This window comes from Bombyx mori, chromosome 22 (genome assembly GCF_030269925.1).
Source record: "Bombyx mori chromosome 22, ASM3026992v2".
In the NCBI taxonomy this organism is placed as follows: Eukaryota; Metazoa; Arthropoda; class Insecta; order Lepidoptera; family Bombycidae; genus Bombyx; species Bombyx mori.
In genome coordinates this window covers 18,077,116-18,092,617 of record NC_085128.1, presented here as the reverse complement: position 1 = coordinate 18,092,617, position 15,502 = coordinate 18,077,116, and the positions used below count along the sequence as shown (strand labels likewise).

The 15,502-nt window shown below is 37.4% G+C and overlaps 1 long non-coding RNA gene across 4 annotated transcripts; it reads right to left on the bottom strand.

Annotated features, from left to right (window-relative positions):
• Nucleotides 1–632: 632 nt before the first annotated feature.
• On the bottom strand, nt 633–15,208 carry LOC101746179 (uncharacterized). 4 transcript variants are annotated; one of them, XR_005246022.2, is made up of 5 exons: nt 15,143–15,194; nt 14,852–14,993; nt 3,214–3,254; nt 1,704–1,845; nt 633–1,290 (listed from the first exon to the last, which is right to left on the bottom strand). It is a non-coding gene; the product is annotated as an uncharacterized LOC101746179 (long non-coding RNA). The 4 variants fall into 4 exon arrangements; XR_009976166.1 differs by having other exon boundaries at nt 14,852–15,208; XR_001139531.4 differs by lacking the exons at nt 14,852–14,993; nt 15,143–15,194 and adding an exon at nt 3,958–4,036.
• Nucleotides 15,209–15,502: the final 294 nt, after the last annotated feature.

Genomic DNA, 15,502 nt, shown 5'->3' with positions numbered 1-15,502 from the left:
CGTGCACGAGTCTCTGATATATAAAAAAAAATAACACGAGGAAAGATCGTCCAGTGTGTTCAGTGCAAATGAGATACGGTTCAGAGTCAATATCGCGGGATCAAAGGCGCCGGCACGAGACACTTAGGGGCGATATTAGCGCCTCTACAGCACCCAGTAATGTTTACTCAATACTCAAATCCTACAATCTAAATAATGTCAGTTTTATTAACATTAAATATAGTTTATTTTATCAAATAATGTGAGACTTCTTGAAAGAATTGGCATTATCTATATGTTAATACGTGAAGCAAAAACTTTTTACCCCTTTTTACGAAAATTGCGCGGACGGAGGAGTATGAAATTTCACTTGTATTTGACACACACACACATACTCTGTTTATTGTCAAACTTTTGTTATTGCTTAAAGCTTATAGTCAAATTGAGAAAGGTTAAAATTATAGTCTAATTTCGACTACTGCGGGAACACTAGTGTATATAATTATACTTGGTTATCCAAATCTATGCTTTAGTCTAGTGTTCGGGCTTAATGTTATTTGCTTTTTTTGGTCTCCTTTTACGATGAACAAAGGGGAAGGGGAGTCCGAAGAGAAATAAACTACTATATTCTGGGCGGGTAAATAAAACTGGTATTTTAAGAAAAAAATGTATTTAAAAATAATATGAAAAAGTAAGGTTTTAAACTTATACGTAACAAAAACACTCTCAGAATATAAACTTAAATTAAAACAACAACAAAAGATAAAGGTTTCGCTCTTATATACTGGATTTGCTGACTGTTGCGAATGAAAATTACATTTTAATTAAAAAATAAACAGTAAAACTACAATTAAGTCTTAAATGCTAAACGTTTGACAAGGAATGCTAACTTATTATCGCGTAGATCTTGATATTTAACTTGCTCCCAGAACAAGAATTCAAAACAAAAAAACATTCTAAAGTAACGGAAAAGTATTGGCGATGAGTTTACAAGTGAACTTACTCGCGACTCTGCCAGCCATGCCTAAAACTAAGATCGATTGACATATCACTATGAACTTAACTTAAACTACATGCAAATATACCGCTATAAAGATGTTATATGTAACTAAAGAGGTTGTCAATGCGTGCAATGTTTAAAAGTTCGACGAATGACGCGATGGGAATTTTTAACACGACGTCGTTTGATGAATGGCCATAGGATAGGAGATTAATAAACAACTATAATAATATCATCAAGTCATATTGTTAGTTGTCTTAACATTTATTTACGTTAATTCGTCATTTACCACATAATCCAGAGTTCAAAATCTGAAAATAGAAATGGCAATATTAAAATAAGATTGTGCAGAAATTAAGTGGTGAATGTAATATTTATTTATAAGTGAGAAAGTTTCTAAGAACAGGCCACACGGGTTTTGATTGACTGCCGTGACTATAGAATCAGTATAGCATGCGATCGGCAGCGGATCTATTGTAGTCTCTCTTACGGCACTGTCCTCAAACCGAGAAGTACTTTAGAATATTTTACTGGTGGTAGGACCTCTTGTGAGTCAACGGGGGCAGGTACCACCGCCCTGCCTATTTCTGCCGTTAAGCAGTAATGCGATTCGGTTTGAAGGGCGGGGCAGCCGTTGTAACTATACTGAGATCTTAGAACTTGCAGATCATCCACTCGTCTACCAAGCAATAAATAAATGGATATAGTCACAAAAATGTCTTACAAAGTCCCCCATTATGGATATGCGCGTTTGTCTGGTCGCGAGTCGTCGAGGCGAGTCACGTCAGTAGCGCGGCCAGTCCAGAGGCCGAGCGACGTCGCTGGACGCCGCCGGCCGTCGCACCGGGCCCACGCGACCCCAGCCACTATGGAAATGACAAATGTTATGATTAGAATTATACTCTGGTGGTAGGACCTCTAAGTCCGCACGGGTAGGTATCACCGCCCCCACTATTTCTGTCGTGAAGCTGTAATGCGTTTCGGTTTGAAGGGTGGGGCAACCGTTAGATGCCTATGGGCTCCAGTGACCACTTAACACCAGTTGGGCTGTGAGCTTGTCCACGCATTTAAGCAATAAGAAAAAAAAATATTAAAAATTTCATCATCATCATCTCAGCCTGTCCACTGTCCACTGCTGAACGTAGGCCTCTCCAACTGATGTCCAGCGCGGCCGGTCCGTTGGCACCTGCATCCAACGTGACCCAGCGATCACCAGGTCGTAGATCCATCTGATAGGTGACCGTCCCACAGGCCATCATACAATTTAGCTGGATTGATTACTGGTTGGCTAACAGAGCCAGAGTAGTCTTGATAGTCTTAACTATGTAAGTAATGGCTCAAAGTAGGTTCAAAGTATCGATCGCAGCTCCAATAAAGGATATTGCTTTTAAAATAAATAAATAAAAATTAAAAAATATAATATTTGTATGCGTGGCTTAGAAAATAACCTAATATCTTTGAGAGGGTAGACAGCTATTAAAATGCGGCTAAAACATTCACCAGAGAATAGACAGCGTGGCGTTGTTCTTCGAATAATATAACGTACTGCGATTGCCAGGTGTCTACTGCTGGTAGATTGTATTGATAAACCGCTCGAGTAGGTACAAACATTTTCCAGTTTCTGTTGCAAAGTACTCTCGCATTCCGGTTTAAAAGGTCATACAATACAATTGAGACTTCGACCAGACATGTCACTAGTCCTGTTCGAGGTACTCGTATTGTAATGACCATGAGCCATGAGTTGCCACTTTACATCATGAGGGCCGCCGAGATAATTCTTCGGCACGGCTTCTACACATGCACAGCTTAAAACCTTTCAAACAGTATGCACGCGCGTCACATATCAGAGAAAAGGCTACCTACAATAATTTATATGTTATGCAAGATAAGTTACTTGAATTAAATTTAAAAAGACGACAACATCTTGCACCATTTTCTAGAAAGTTCCTTTGGCACGATGATTTCTTTGAGAACTTTTAAGTTTTATTCAAAATATTTTCATTACACTTATCGAAGTATACACACACACTGTACCTAACGTAAATCGAACACAAAGACAATTTATTATTGAACCTGCTCGCTTGAAAAAAATAATACGGACGGTATAAACTTCACTCCTAAAATGCTCGATCTTTTCCGTAGGTGGGGTGGGTATTATTTAGTGTATAATGTGTTTAGTGAAATCATAAGAAAATAATTGTAATGCATAGAAAGAAAATAAAGTAAGGACTCACCATGTTGGGGCGGTCGCGTTGCACGCGGGTACCCTGGCACACTGCGGAAACAACAAAAATTAATTAATTAAAGATGAATCATATAAAATTATCCTGCCAACAATAGCTGACCAGTCCACCCGATAGTAATTAGTCACCAATGTTTGTGGATATTGGGAATGTCTGAGGAACATTATAAGGCTTACAGAGAAGAGAAACAGCTTGGCTTTTTATCACCACATATAATCAGATGGACTCTCATTGATAGTCTTTGACGAGGATGATTCTAGAATGATGTAATGTAATTGCAGAAACAAACTTTGAGGGTAGGAGAATAAATTTGTTAGGTTCGAATAGCAGAACGCACGATTGTAATAAATAATTAAAATTTCGTATTTGTGGTTTACGGTGGGTGCAAAAATATCAAAAGTACTCGGTTTCTAGAACATTCGAGCAACTTCGCCCTCATTACATAAATATGTAAAAACAAAATCACACGATAGTACATTACACCTAATACACTTTTAGTACGTATCCGATAAATATATGCAATAAACTATAGCAATAAACTATGAATATCTTAATGACATCTTATTATAAAACATAATTTAATGAATATTTTTAAAAGCGGCATAATGTAGTTAACCAAAACGAAAGAATAAAAATATATACAGCAGAATAAAAAAACATTTTTTTCAGCAATCAGAAATTTAGAGAGTACCATATAAATTGAAGAGGATATTAGTAATAATAAAGTTTACTCACGTCCCGCTGCGCTGCCCGAGTGCGCAAAATGAACGCGCACTTTTTAATTTATACACAACAATCGCGCTGGACGCATAAGGCGGTCAATAGAAATTAGTAATCTCTACTCGAGAGTCATTATAGTAGTATCGTATTAATAGTCTTTCTTTTCATAGGTATTTATAATAACAAAATTTATCATACTCATTCAAGCCAGGCTGTTTGGAGTTGCTGCTAATTCTAGCCTTTAACTTGTCCCACTAGAAGTATCTTCATACAAATTGCCTACCGAAGTTGTTGTCTTGTCTATTTAGAAGCAAAGCAATCATCAGCTCCATCAAATGCTTTATTATAAAGCAATTGAGGCTTCAATAACAAGGCTTTTTTATTGCCCTTGTAGGCACATGAGAATACGGCTCACCTGATGGTGAGGGGTTACCGTTGCCCATGGGCTGCAGCAATGCCGGGGCAGAACCAAACCGCTGTCTACCGGTAAGGCTGGCAACGACATCTACGCTGTGATGGGTATGGGCTCCGGTAACCGCTTAAAACCAGGTGAGTCATGAGCACTAACTATAGGTAGGAATATGATTGCATCTCTGATATATACTGTACCAATGACCGACCGTAGCAGTAATATCATTAAACAATGAAAACAAATATGTAAAAAATGTAACTTTGAAAGTTTCATAATTACTTCTGTTTGAAAGGTTGCCTGCAAGAACCTCCTTAAAAGTACATTTAAAACTATTTTTTCAGTGTATTCTATCTCGCATTTATTGTTTTTATTTTAGTTTAACTGCCGTTTCGAATAGTCTACAGTTTCTTGGTCGCGGATGATTGAGCTGTAAGACATTTGACGAACACGACACTAAATACTGTCCACGGCTCGCAAACACCGAAGAAAACATCTTAAAGTGTTACTGTTTCTTTATTCTGTACAAGGAGCATCGCTGCTCACGTATGATCATATGCAAATTTATGGTCAGGTCCAAACACAAATATAATTATAATCTAAGTTTTTTTTAAATTATAATGTCAACAAGTATTGGCTCATATATTGCACGAACGAATATCGAAAAAATCACGTAGATTGGCCTAACTATTCCGCAAAAGACAAATTAACAGACTGCTGTAACAAAAATATTAAGAATCAAAACTTAATTTCACATTGGTAATTTGAAGTTAAAAAAACATGGAAAGACAAACCCACTAACTAGCTATTTAATATAAATCTTAATGACATCGATTCAACGAATTGTTTAAGCGAACTTGAAATAAATCATTAAATTAATTAAAACAAAGTTATGAATTTTATTTGCCACTTTTTTAAGATTACATTCTAATGTAAGCCTACCCGAAATTGAAATCAATCGCTAATTTATATTAAACGTTTTTTATTACGACAAGACGAAAACCAAAGTCTTAAAGAATGAACACGTGTCCCTTATTTAAGATTAACATTAAATGACTGGTGGTAGGACCTCTTGTGAGTCCGCGCGGGTAGGTACCACCACCCTGCCTATTTCTGCCGTGGAGCAGTAATGCGTTTCGGTTTGAAGGGTGGGGCAGCCGTTGTAACTATAGTTGAGACCTTAGAACTTATATCTCAAGGTGGGTAGCGCATTTACGTTGTAGATGTCTATGGGCTCCAGTAACACCAGGTAGGCTGTGAGCTCGTCCACCCATCTAAGCAATAACAAAAAAAAAAAAACATTAAATGAGTTTACGTGTTGGTTCTAATCTTATATTTGATATTGATTGAAGTGAATATAAAAATATCATTTAAAAACCGGCCTTGTATTTTACAAAATTACCCTCTCCGATGTCAATGTTGATGGTAGATGGACAAAATTGTTCATGTTATTACTATGTACCTACTCATTTAAAAATATATTGCGATGATGCTAACAATAAAACATTTATTTCAGAACTAGCGACCCGCCCTCGCTTCGCTTCGGAAACATTAAAACACACATGAAACAAAAAAAAAAAAAAAAAGTAGCCTATGCTCATCAGGGACAATGTCAGCTTCTAATGGAAAAAGAATTTTTCAAATCGGTCCAGTAGTTTCGGAGCCTATTCGAAACAAACAAACAAACAAATCTTTCCTCTTTATAATATTATTATAGTATAGACAACTAAAATGTTCTATATGTATTTTTTAATGGGTGAACGTGCTACGGCCTACTTAGTCCTAAGTGGCTGCCGGAGCCTATATGTACCACAACCCGCATGCCGCCCCACACTTTAAGACTTAAGGTCTTTGGTTCAATTCCATTATTGTAATTACGTAAACTAAAACTTTGGTGGGTTTGATTTTTATTACCCGATGTTCCTTCATCGTGGAAGTGAATCGTGAACATTTGTTAAGTACGTATTTCATTAGAAAAAAATTGTAACCGCCGGTTGAAATTGAACATCGTCATAGCCGTATCGCTGGATACGAGTACACCGGACATTTTATTCTTTACAAGCTACACAACGGATATTGTGAAATGAGCATTTGATTAAGCTCTAAATGTATTTATTCAGTACATGAAACCTGCATTATGTAATCTGTAGCGTTACATAAACAATTCCGCCATTTAGGATGGCGGAGCTCCAGTAAATTTAATAACCCGGGAGAGCTTGTCAAAGACAAATGTCCACCCCACACCCCGGGACAATATTACGTAAGTTTCTTAAAATATAAAAGACAATTTTCAGGTTGGGCGGGACGTTGGGCGGAGTCGGATCACGCCCAGCCCGGTGGGCGGCTGCTGGTTCTGTTTGAATAACTTTCCCACGGATAATTCCTTTGAAGCAGTTTTACTTCTCCACGATCTATGTTTTATATATGTATAAAATCGATAAATGTGGTTCTCTGCGGGCTACTACGAATATATTCGCATGTAGTGGATTGCACTAAGTATTGATACCGTAGCTGGTCAAATTGTATGTGATATTTCTAGAGGATACTTTTCATTAGTAGCAGAGCGTATTATGAGAAAGAGAGCATGAAGATATTATCAGGCACGTTTTGAGGCAGAAATATCTAGTAGTCGTGCACTCCGTTCTGTAAGGTAGTACAACCGTAATGTAATAATTGATCCTTCTTCTGCATAGACGCATTGTTGATGGCTTGGAGGTCTTAATAACAGTACAAACATGGAGGACCGAATTCAAGGACTTAGCTGGAAGGGAGGGGAGGGAGGGAGATCACCTTTCGTGATATAATTTTTTTTTCAGAATCTGTACATATTTTCATCAAAGTGTGAAGTGCTTACTATCCGGAAAGTATTTATTTATAAAACAACATTCCATATGTATCTACAATCGTAATTTGGTTCAGAGGCGACGCAATCATAATTTCTGTAAAAGTATTCCCTAACCAAATTAATCAATAGATTCTTGTACTTTTTAGGTCCCGCTCTTTACAATAAAATTAAAACACCTTAATATTATATCCCCTAAACAAGAAGAAATACAAATCTTCTATCTTTGATTGATTGCAAATTTTAAACTTTATAAGGACACTGAAACTGTATTAAATTTACTTTAAATATTTTTGGTTACACCCACATACATCCTCTTACATTCACTCATGCACACACTGAGTACACACAGAGGGTAAATTAACACATTATTAGAACACCTAAACAACAAAGCTAAAACGCTCGCCATTTTCCTCGATCTATCAAAGGCGTTTGACACTGTATCTGTACCTATATTGCTGAGTAAACTGGAAGTCATTGGTATCAGGGGACACTCACTCAAAATATTTCAAAGCTATCTGTCTAACCGCTCACAAATAGTCACCATTGATAATACCACCAGTGAAGAAGCGTCTGTCACTTACGGTGTCCCGCAAGGCAGTGTCCTTGGGCCTACCCTATTTCTTCTGTACATAAGCGAGCTTTGCTTGTTAAAAATTAAAAATACAAATATCGTTACATACGCTGATGACACAGCTGTAGTTGTTCATGGTGATAACTGGATAGAGACGCGTTTATGTGCAGAGGAAGCGCTGGCGACAGTATCTGATTGGCTTAAAACTAACTTGTTGACCCTTAATATGGAAAAAACTAGATTTGTTACCTTCTCTCCGAGGAATGTATCGCAGCCACCGCTTTCCTTTTCCTTGACTGTTCATCAATGCCATTCAGAAACGAACACACATGATCTTTGTCCAAAAATTTCACGAACTAATGCTGTAAAATATCTTGGTCTAAAAATTGACGGCACCCTATCTTGGCAAGAGCATATAAATGATTTGGTTGGAAAAGTACGAAAGCTTATCTTTGTCTTTCGGAAGCTAAGAACATCAAGCGATCTCCACATACTGAAAATGGTTTATTATGCTTTGGCACACTCTGTCATAACCTATTGCATTGTCGTTTGGGGAGGCTGTAGGAAAGGATTATTACTTAGATTGGAAAGAGCACAGAGAGCCGTGCTTAAAGTAATATCTAAAAAACCAATAAGGTTTCCAACGGAGGAATTGTATGATATCTGCAAAGTGCCTCGAGTTAGACAATCTTTTATTAGGAGCACATTGTTACGTAAACATTTGGAACTCGTTTTTGACCCTAATATCTGTTCGCAAACTCGTCGTCAGGGCAGAGTGTGCAAAATCTATGTAGCAAATTATAATGTAGTCAGGTCTCACTATAGGTATTTAAGCTCTATTCTGTACAACAAGATAAATAAATTACTAAATATTTACCCACTTATTTCTAAAGAAGTTAAAATTATCATTGATAGATGGCTTTTCTCCCTTACATACGAAGATATGGAAGAATTACTGGAGTAGATTACACATTTTGGTAATGAGCAATTTATATATTAGGTATTAACACGCATCTACACATACACTCAGACATACACCCACACACACACACACACACACGCACACACACACACACACACACGCACGCACACATACACACACACACACACACACACACACACACACACACATACACTAATAAAATTGTACTTCTAGATTTTGAAATAATATTGTATTGATTTGATAATTGTATTTAAAATTAATTATTATAATGTGTTTATGAAATATTTAAATTTATATGTTATTGTTCGTTGTGTGTAGGGGTTGGCGTTGTTATCTGCAACACAGTCTATGACTACAGCAGATAACATCGTTTCAATATTTGTTATTATGATTAAAATTGTATGTTTTTGTAATAAATAAATAAATAAATTAATTTCATTATTACACTTTTGTTAATCGGTTTAATTTTTGTCTAGTAATTTTGAACTTTTATGTAAGTACCTAAAGCTGTTGTGTTCTTTGTAGGAGGAGCACTTCTGCTTTAGATACAAGTTTTATCACCTAGTTCAAGGACAGATGAAAATTATGATCGTGTTTCTACTTCTATTCTAACAATAAATAAATTACTGGAGGAGGACCGAGCTCCGCTCGGCTTTTTTTTTGATAAATTGTGCTTTTTAGAAATTATATTTAAATACTAATTGCATATTGATAAAATGACGAAATATGAATAATATTTCTCGATTTTACCGAGAGAATAAAAAAAAAATGAACAGGCTATTTAAAGAAAAAATCAAAAATTATCGATAAAGTTGATTATTTAAAACACGAATAAAACAACATTTTTTGAAAATAAATCGTAGTTAGATCGATTTATCGCCCCCGAAATCCCCTGTATACAAAATTTTATGAAAATCGTTGGAGCCGTTTCCGAGATTCAGATTATAAATATAATTTATATACAAGAATTGCTCGGTTAACAGTATTAGATAAAATCATTTTAGAAACAAAATTGTATTCATGTGTAGTTCAATTTTTTTTACATTGGTGGCCTATGAATGGATTACTGAATGGAGTTCCGAAGTACTTAAATGATACCACAGGCGTAATAACGAGAACGCTACTCTTTCGACACAGGTCGGTGTTCAGTTGTGCATAATGCCAACTATTTTTTTAAAGGACCTGCCCTTGACGTTAAGTCCCGGCGTAGTCGCATCGCTTAGTACGAAAAAACCCACTGTTGTATTAAACATGTCTTGTCCAATTCACTAAATCCACTCTCAGTGCTTTTAGGTCCCTCGGATCCGGCCAATCACCGTACTCGTCGAAATCGTTGGTTGGGATGAAAAGTTCGAAACTCACTCATAGACACAGCCCACTGAGTTTTTTTTTTATAGCTTAGATGGGTAGTCGAGCTCACGGCCCATCTGGTGTTTACGTGGTTACTGAAGCCCATAGACATCTACAATGTAAATGCACCACCCACCTTGAGATATAAGTTCTAAAGTCTCAGTATAGTTACAACGGTTGCCCCACCCTTCAAACCGAAACGTATTACTGCTTCACGGCAAAAATAGGCAGGATGGTGGTACCTACCCGTGCGGACTCATGCGCGGTCCTACCACCAGTAATAAGCCGGTAATAATAATAAGTAGCCAGTAATAAGTAATAAGCCGGTTCTTCTCAGTGGGTCGTAATTTCGATCCGGTGCTAGATTCTACGAAGCATTGCTAGGGCTCTAGTGTTAGCAAATTCTCTCAGGTTCATCCCGTGAGCTTACTCACCCGTCCATGCGCCAGCTAAAATAATCCCTTAGGCTACCGGCAAATAGATAGGGAAAATATATTTAAAAAAAAGCCGTACCTGCACCTACCTAAGAAAGACAGATAGATAGGTATATTTTTTAATGCATTGAAACAAATAGTTTGGAAACTTTAAGTCTTCATTATGACAAAAAATTACGTCTAATACAATCTGTTTGTGTCGTTTCTGGTTTATTTAAGACATTTTGTGATAAAGAACGTACTAAAACTAACCTCATACTGTCACGTTTCATTAAATGTTTTTGAACATATTAGGTATATGAATCTTAAATGCGTATCTTCATTCGAAAACCGAATGCGTTTAATAACTGCAAAATTATATTGTTGAACACAAAAACGTGTGTATAGCTTTGTAGCTTTCGTGAAAGCAGAGCTTTTATCAAATTACCCATTTTAAGGGTAAAATAAAAGCCGAACAAATTAATGGGCTCGCTTCAAGCTGAAACAATGCAAGGGACCTCAAGAATGCTAATTTTTAACAACTAAACATTTTCGGTACGGAAAGTATCTAATGTATACACTTCAGTGCAAGTAAAGGGAACACCTCTATAACAAATATAATTATGTTGTTCATAATTTTGAGATAAAAACTAATCAAATTACTAATTTAATGATTCTTGTTATTGAAATTCTTGATTTGTATAGTTAAACGTTAAGTCATAAATCACTATCTTGATAATGGGAATTACATTGTTACTTGCTACACAAAATCCCAGTTACGTATGAGAAAGTGTTGGTTCATTGTAATTATTGTCAAATCGAATTTAATCAATTACATAATAATTGTTATCGGGATTCAAATTCATTTAAACTGTATTGCCTCTGCTATTTACAAACTAGGCTAAAAGTGGCAAGGGCTTCATTTGACAGGACGACCCTTTTTGTGGTTGCACACATACAGTACATAGTACTTGAATAGCTAATGTTTGTTTTTTTCTTATTGCTTTGATGGGTGGACGAGATTACGCTCCACCTGGTGTTAAGTGGTTACCGGAGGATGTACAACGTAAATGCTGCCATTCACCTTGAGACTTCAGTTCTAAAGTCTCCGTTTTTGCAGTACAACGGTTGGACCCATCCTTCAAACCCAAGCGCATTACTGCTTCACGGCAGACTCTAATTAATCGCTGTACTCTTGCCATTGTCAATATTCCTGAGCGATGGGAGCCAATCATAATCAGGTGTACCATAGGCCAATATACACACCTTCAATGCCTATTATATTTTGAACAAAAGGTCAGCCGCTCCTCGCCTAAATTTATCTTTTAAAAGACAAATTTCTCATTATATAACTCCATAGTTCATAGCTATAAATTTAATATTTCTATTCTCATCCACCAAATTAGTCTCAAGTGTACAAAATTTTACCCCTCGAACGCTTAACTAAATAGAAAAATAAAAAGCAACAGACAAAAGAAAAGTAAGTGCATCAGGAAACGGGGAAAAAAAGGACAATCTCCACCCAGTTCCTGTTTTTTGTTTCAGAAACACACATATTTTATTTACTAAGTGGCTATTTTGAATAAAAATGCGGTTTCCTTAGCGTTGGGGCCGTTAAAAAGTACAAAATTGTACACTCTCTCTCTTTTTAGATTTATGTCATTCAGCGTCGCCCGTTACGCGGCTCCGGCAGGTTTCGTTCGAATTACACCGTGAAATACTTCTACAAGTATCTCTGCTTGTGTAGATATTACTAGATTTATTTACGTAAAGTATCTGTTCACCGTCAACTGTGTACACAAGACTGACCGCTTATATTTAGATGGTTTTGGTTTAGTTAGTTTATCGATATTAAAAACCTAGTCACAGTCTATATTTTGGTGTGGCATTTGTTGACAAAACTAGGCAAAAACATCTTAATTATTATCTGCCGCCAAACATTACTGAGTTCAGGCTATAGGAGCAGGAAACTGTATAGTCCTCAATATAAGACAATTGTTTGTGACAAGGGCAATAGAAAAGTGTGATATCACGGCTGGCACACAATTCAGTACCAGTTAGACCCGGTAACCATTTAGCACTGCGTGGGCCGAAAGATCTGCAACTGATCAAAGCTCGTAGAAAATTTCTGGGTAATAGACATTATTTCTTTTTTTTTTGTTCTTTGTCCCAGAAGGATAACCTGGATGTTACTACGTGCAGCTAAAGCTAGATAGGCCAGCCACTATACCAACACAATGAAGACTTCTATCTAACATCTCAAGATGAATAACGCCACCAAAAAAATACACTTAAAAGTCCAGTAAGAAGTTATGAAGAGCTTGTCCATCAATCAGAGCCTTTAAAATGTGGTCCCGGTGAGATTCCTTACTTGAGAGTCGTGATCGAGAAGTCGCTACTCGATAATAACGCTCTCTGCAAACAGACGATCCAATGATCACGAGCTAACTACTGATATTTGACATACGGGTGGTTACATTGTTTTATATAATTGGATTTTAAAAATTATTTCAATTTACTCCACTTTTAATCGCCTAGTTGATCAAGTGGTTAGTGGTGGTACCTAGTCTTACTGGTGATAGGACATCTTGTGAGTCCGCGCGGGTAGGTACCACCACCCTGCCTATTTTTTCCGTAAAGCAGTAATGCGTTTCAGTTCGAAGACTGGGCAGTCGCTGTAACTATGCTTGAGGCCTTAGAATTTATATCTCGAAGTGGGTGGCGCATTTACGTTGTAGATATCTATGGGCTCTAGTAACCACTTAACACCAGGTGGTCTGTGAGCCCGTCCACCAATCTAAGCAATAAATAAAATAAAATAAAAAACCTTACTATCCGGATTTGGAATGAGCTTCCCTCTACGGTTTTTCCCGAATGCTGTGACGTTATCCCCTTCTTCAAACGACGCTTGTGAAGAATGCTTAACGGTAGGCAGCAGCTTAGCTCTGCCCATGGCATCGCTGGCGTCCATGGGCTATGGTAACCACTCAGGATCAGTTGAGACGTATGCTCGTCTGCCTCCCAGGGCAATAAAGAAAAATAAAGACACGGTGTGATAAGGACCACCTTCCAGCTATTGCAGTATACCCTTCAAATCGAAACGCATTACTGCTTCACGGCAGAAATAGGCAGGGTGGTGGTTCCTACCCGCGCGGACTCACAAGAGGTCCTGCCACTACTAATAGCAATAGCAAGTGGCAAAAACGTGGTACGTTCTTATAATCTTTAGTTATAATTCGAATTAATGGATGTAAGAAAAACTTGCAGTAAGACAATTCGCAAACCCCCTGTACGTGTTAATGACCGTGGGATCCACTCGTCGGGAGCGGTCGATCACTGGCTCGAGGCGCGGCGCCACACCACACTTGCGATTTATTCGTTCAACTGAATTATCTGTCGTAAAGCCCCAGTAAAGGAGTAGGTAGTGTGGCTTGTTGTCGTTCTATACGTAACTAACAGTTTTAGCTTATCGAGGTCTATATTACTTCTCTATCAATTATTCAATTGTCGATCAAAAGACCAAAAAATAGGTTATTGCTCTCATCGTCATTTATGATTGTTAGGTATTTTCTGAAAATTATACCAAAGTCAGATAATACCTAGCAAATAATAGGTCGTGGAAATGCACTGTCGAAGGAGTATTATTAACTATATTTATTATTTAACTATAGTGAGAACTTAGAACTCATATCTCATGGTGTGTGGCAAATTTACGTTGTAGATGTCTATGGGCTCCAGTAACCACTTAACACCAGGTGGGCTGTGAGCTCATCCACCCATCTAAGGAAAAAAAACATAAAATTTTGTTTTTAGGTATGCATTTTTACTTGTTTCAGATATTTGAAGGCACTTTGTCACTTTAAACAATTGAAAACGAAAAAATATTTAATTTTATCGTATCTCTATTAATATTAGTCACAGAAACTTAACCCTAAATATGCCGGTGACTATTTTCGTGGCACGTTAGCTCTGCATCTGCGGATATGCGCTAGTGCGGAAAATGACATGTCAGGCGCGTGACATATCCCAGTGACGTCATGTTAACACGAGTCAGGTATTGCAGGCGACGTTCCGGAAATATTGAATTATAGTTCAGATTTTAAATATTTGACTAGAGATTCACGGCTGATATTTACGCTAATATTCATATATTAAAGCAAGTTCTACTTTTCTAAATACTTTCACTAAAATTCACTCACTCCATAATAACTTTATTTTCTAAACTAAAGTTTATTTAAATTATAATAAAACGTATTAAATTTTAAGCTTCAACATTGTAATTTTACAAGTCCCTCGCTTCAAAACAGAATAAAGGATAAAACTTTGTAGATTCGATGCAAAAATATTCAAAACAGCCGTGTTTTGGCGGCCATATTACCGTGAGACAACGCGACACGCACGCCGCCTAGTGGACGGGACCACACATCGCGCTGACAGCAACCGCAAAATGGCCGACGAGACGCACTCAACCCGCGCATTAACACCGACTATCACCCGCGATAAGCACTGCACCTTCACAACTACAGTAAAACATTCATTTACATAAAGTATTACTCATAAAGATTCACTGTACCAAACTTCACCAACGTTCGCGACATCAAATTAATTCAATAAAAACAAACTGATACTACGAATAGTATTATTTAAATGCGAATGAATAGATAATTACGTGTGACGTTACTAATTATCGCGGAGATATGTCGCGCCCGACAGCAAGTCGTCGAATGAAAACCTCCAGCATGTTGATACTGAATTTTATACTCCATCCCAGTCAGCAGAGCCTCCAAGTTTGCCTCCTTCAAATTCGTTATGCATACAGCACCAAGGGCTGTTGAATACCGTTCGCGTTTATTTATGAACAGGCAAACTTCTGGTGGCTGGTGGCACGAATACGTCAGGAGCCGCCTCCCCGACCGGTCGCCGCCGCACACGCCGGCCACAATGCATGCGATCGGTAAAAAGGGATCTTTATGTATTCACAAGTTTCGGCTCATCTGCAAGTCGTATTATGGAGCTAATTAACAACTTA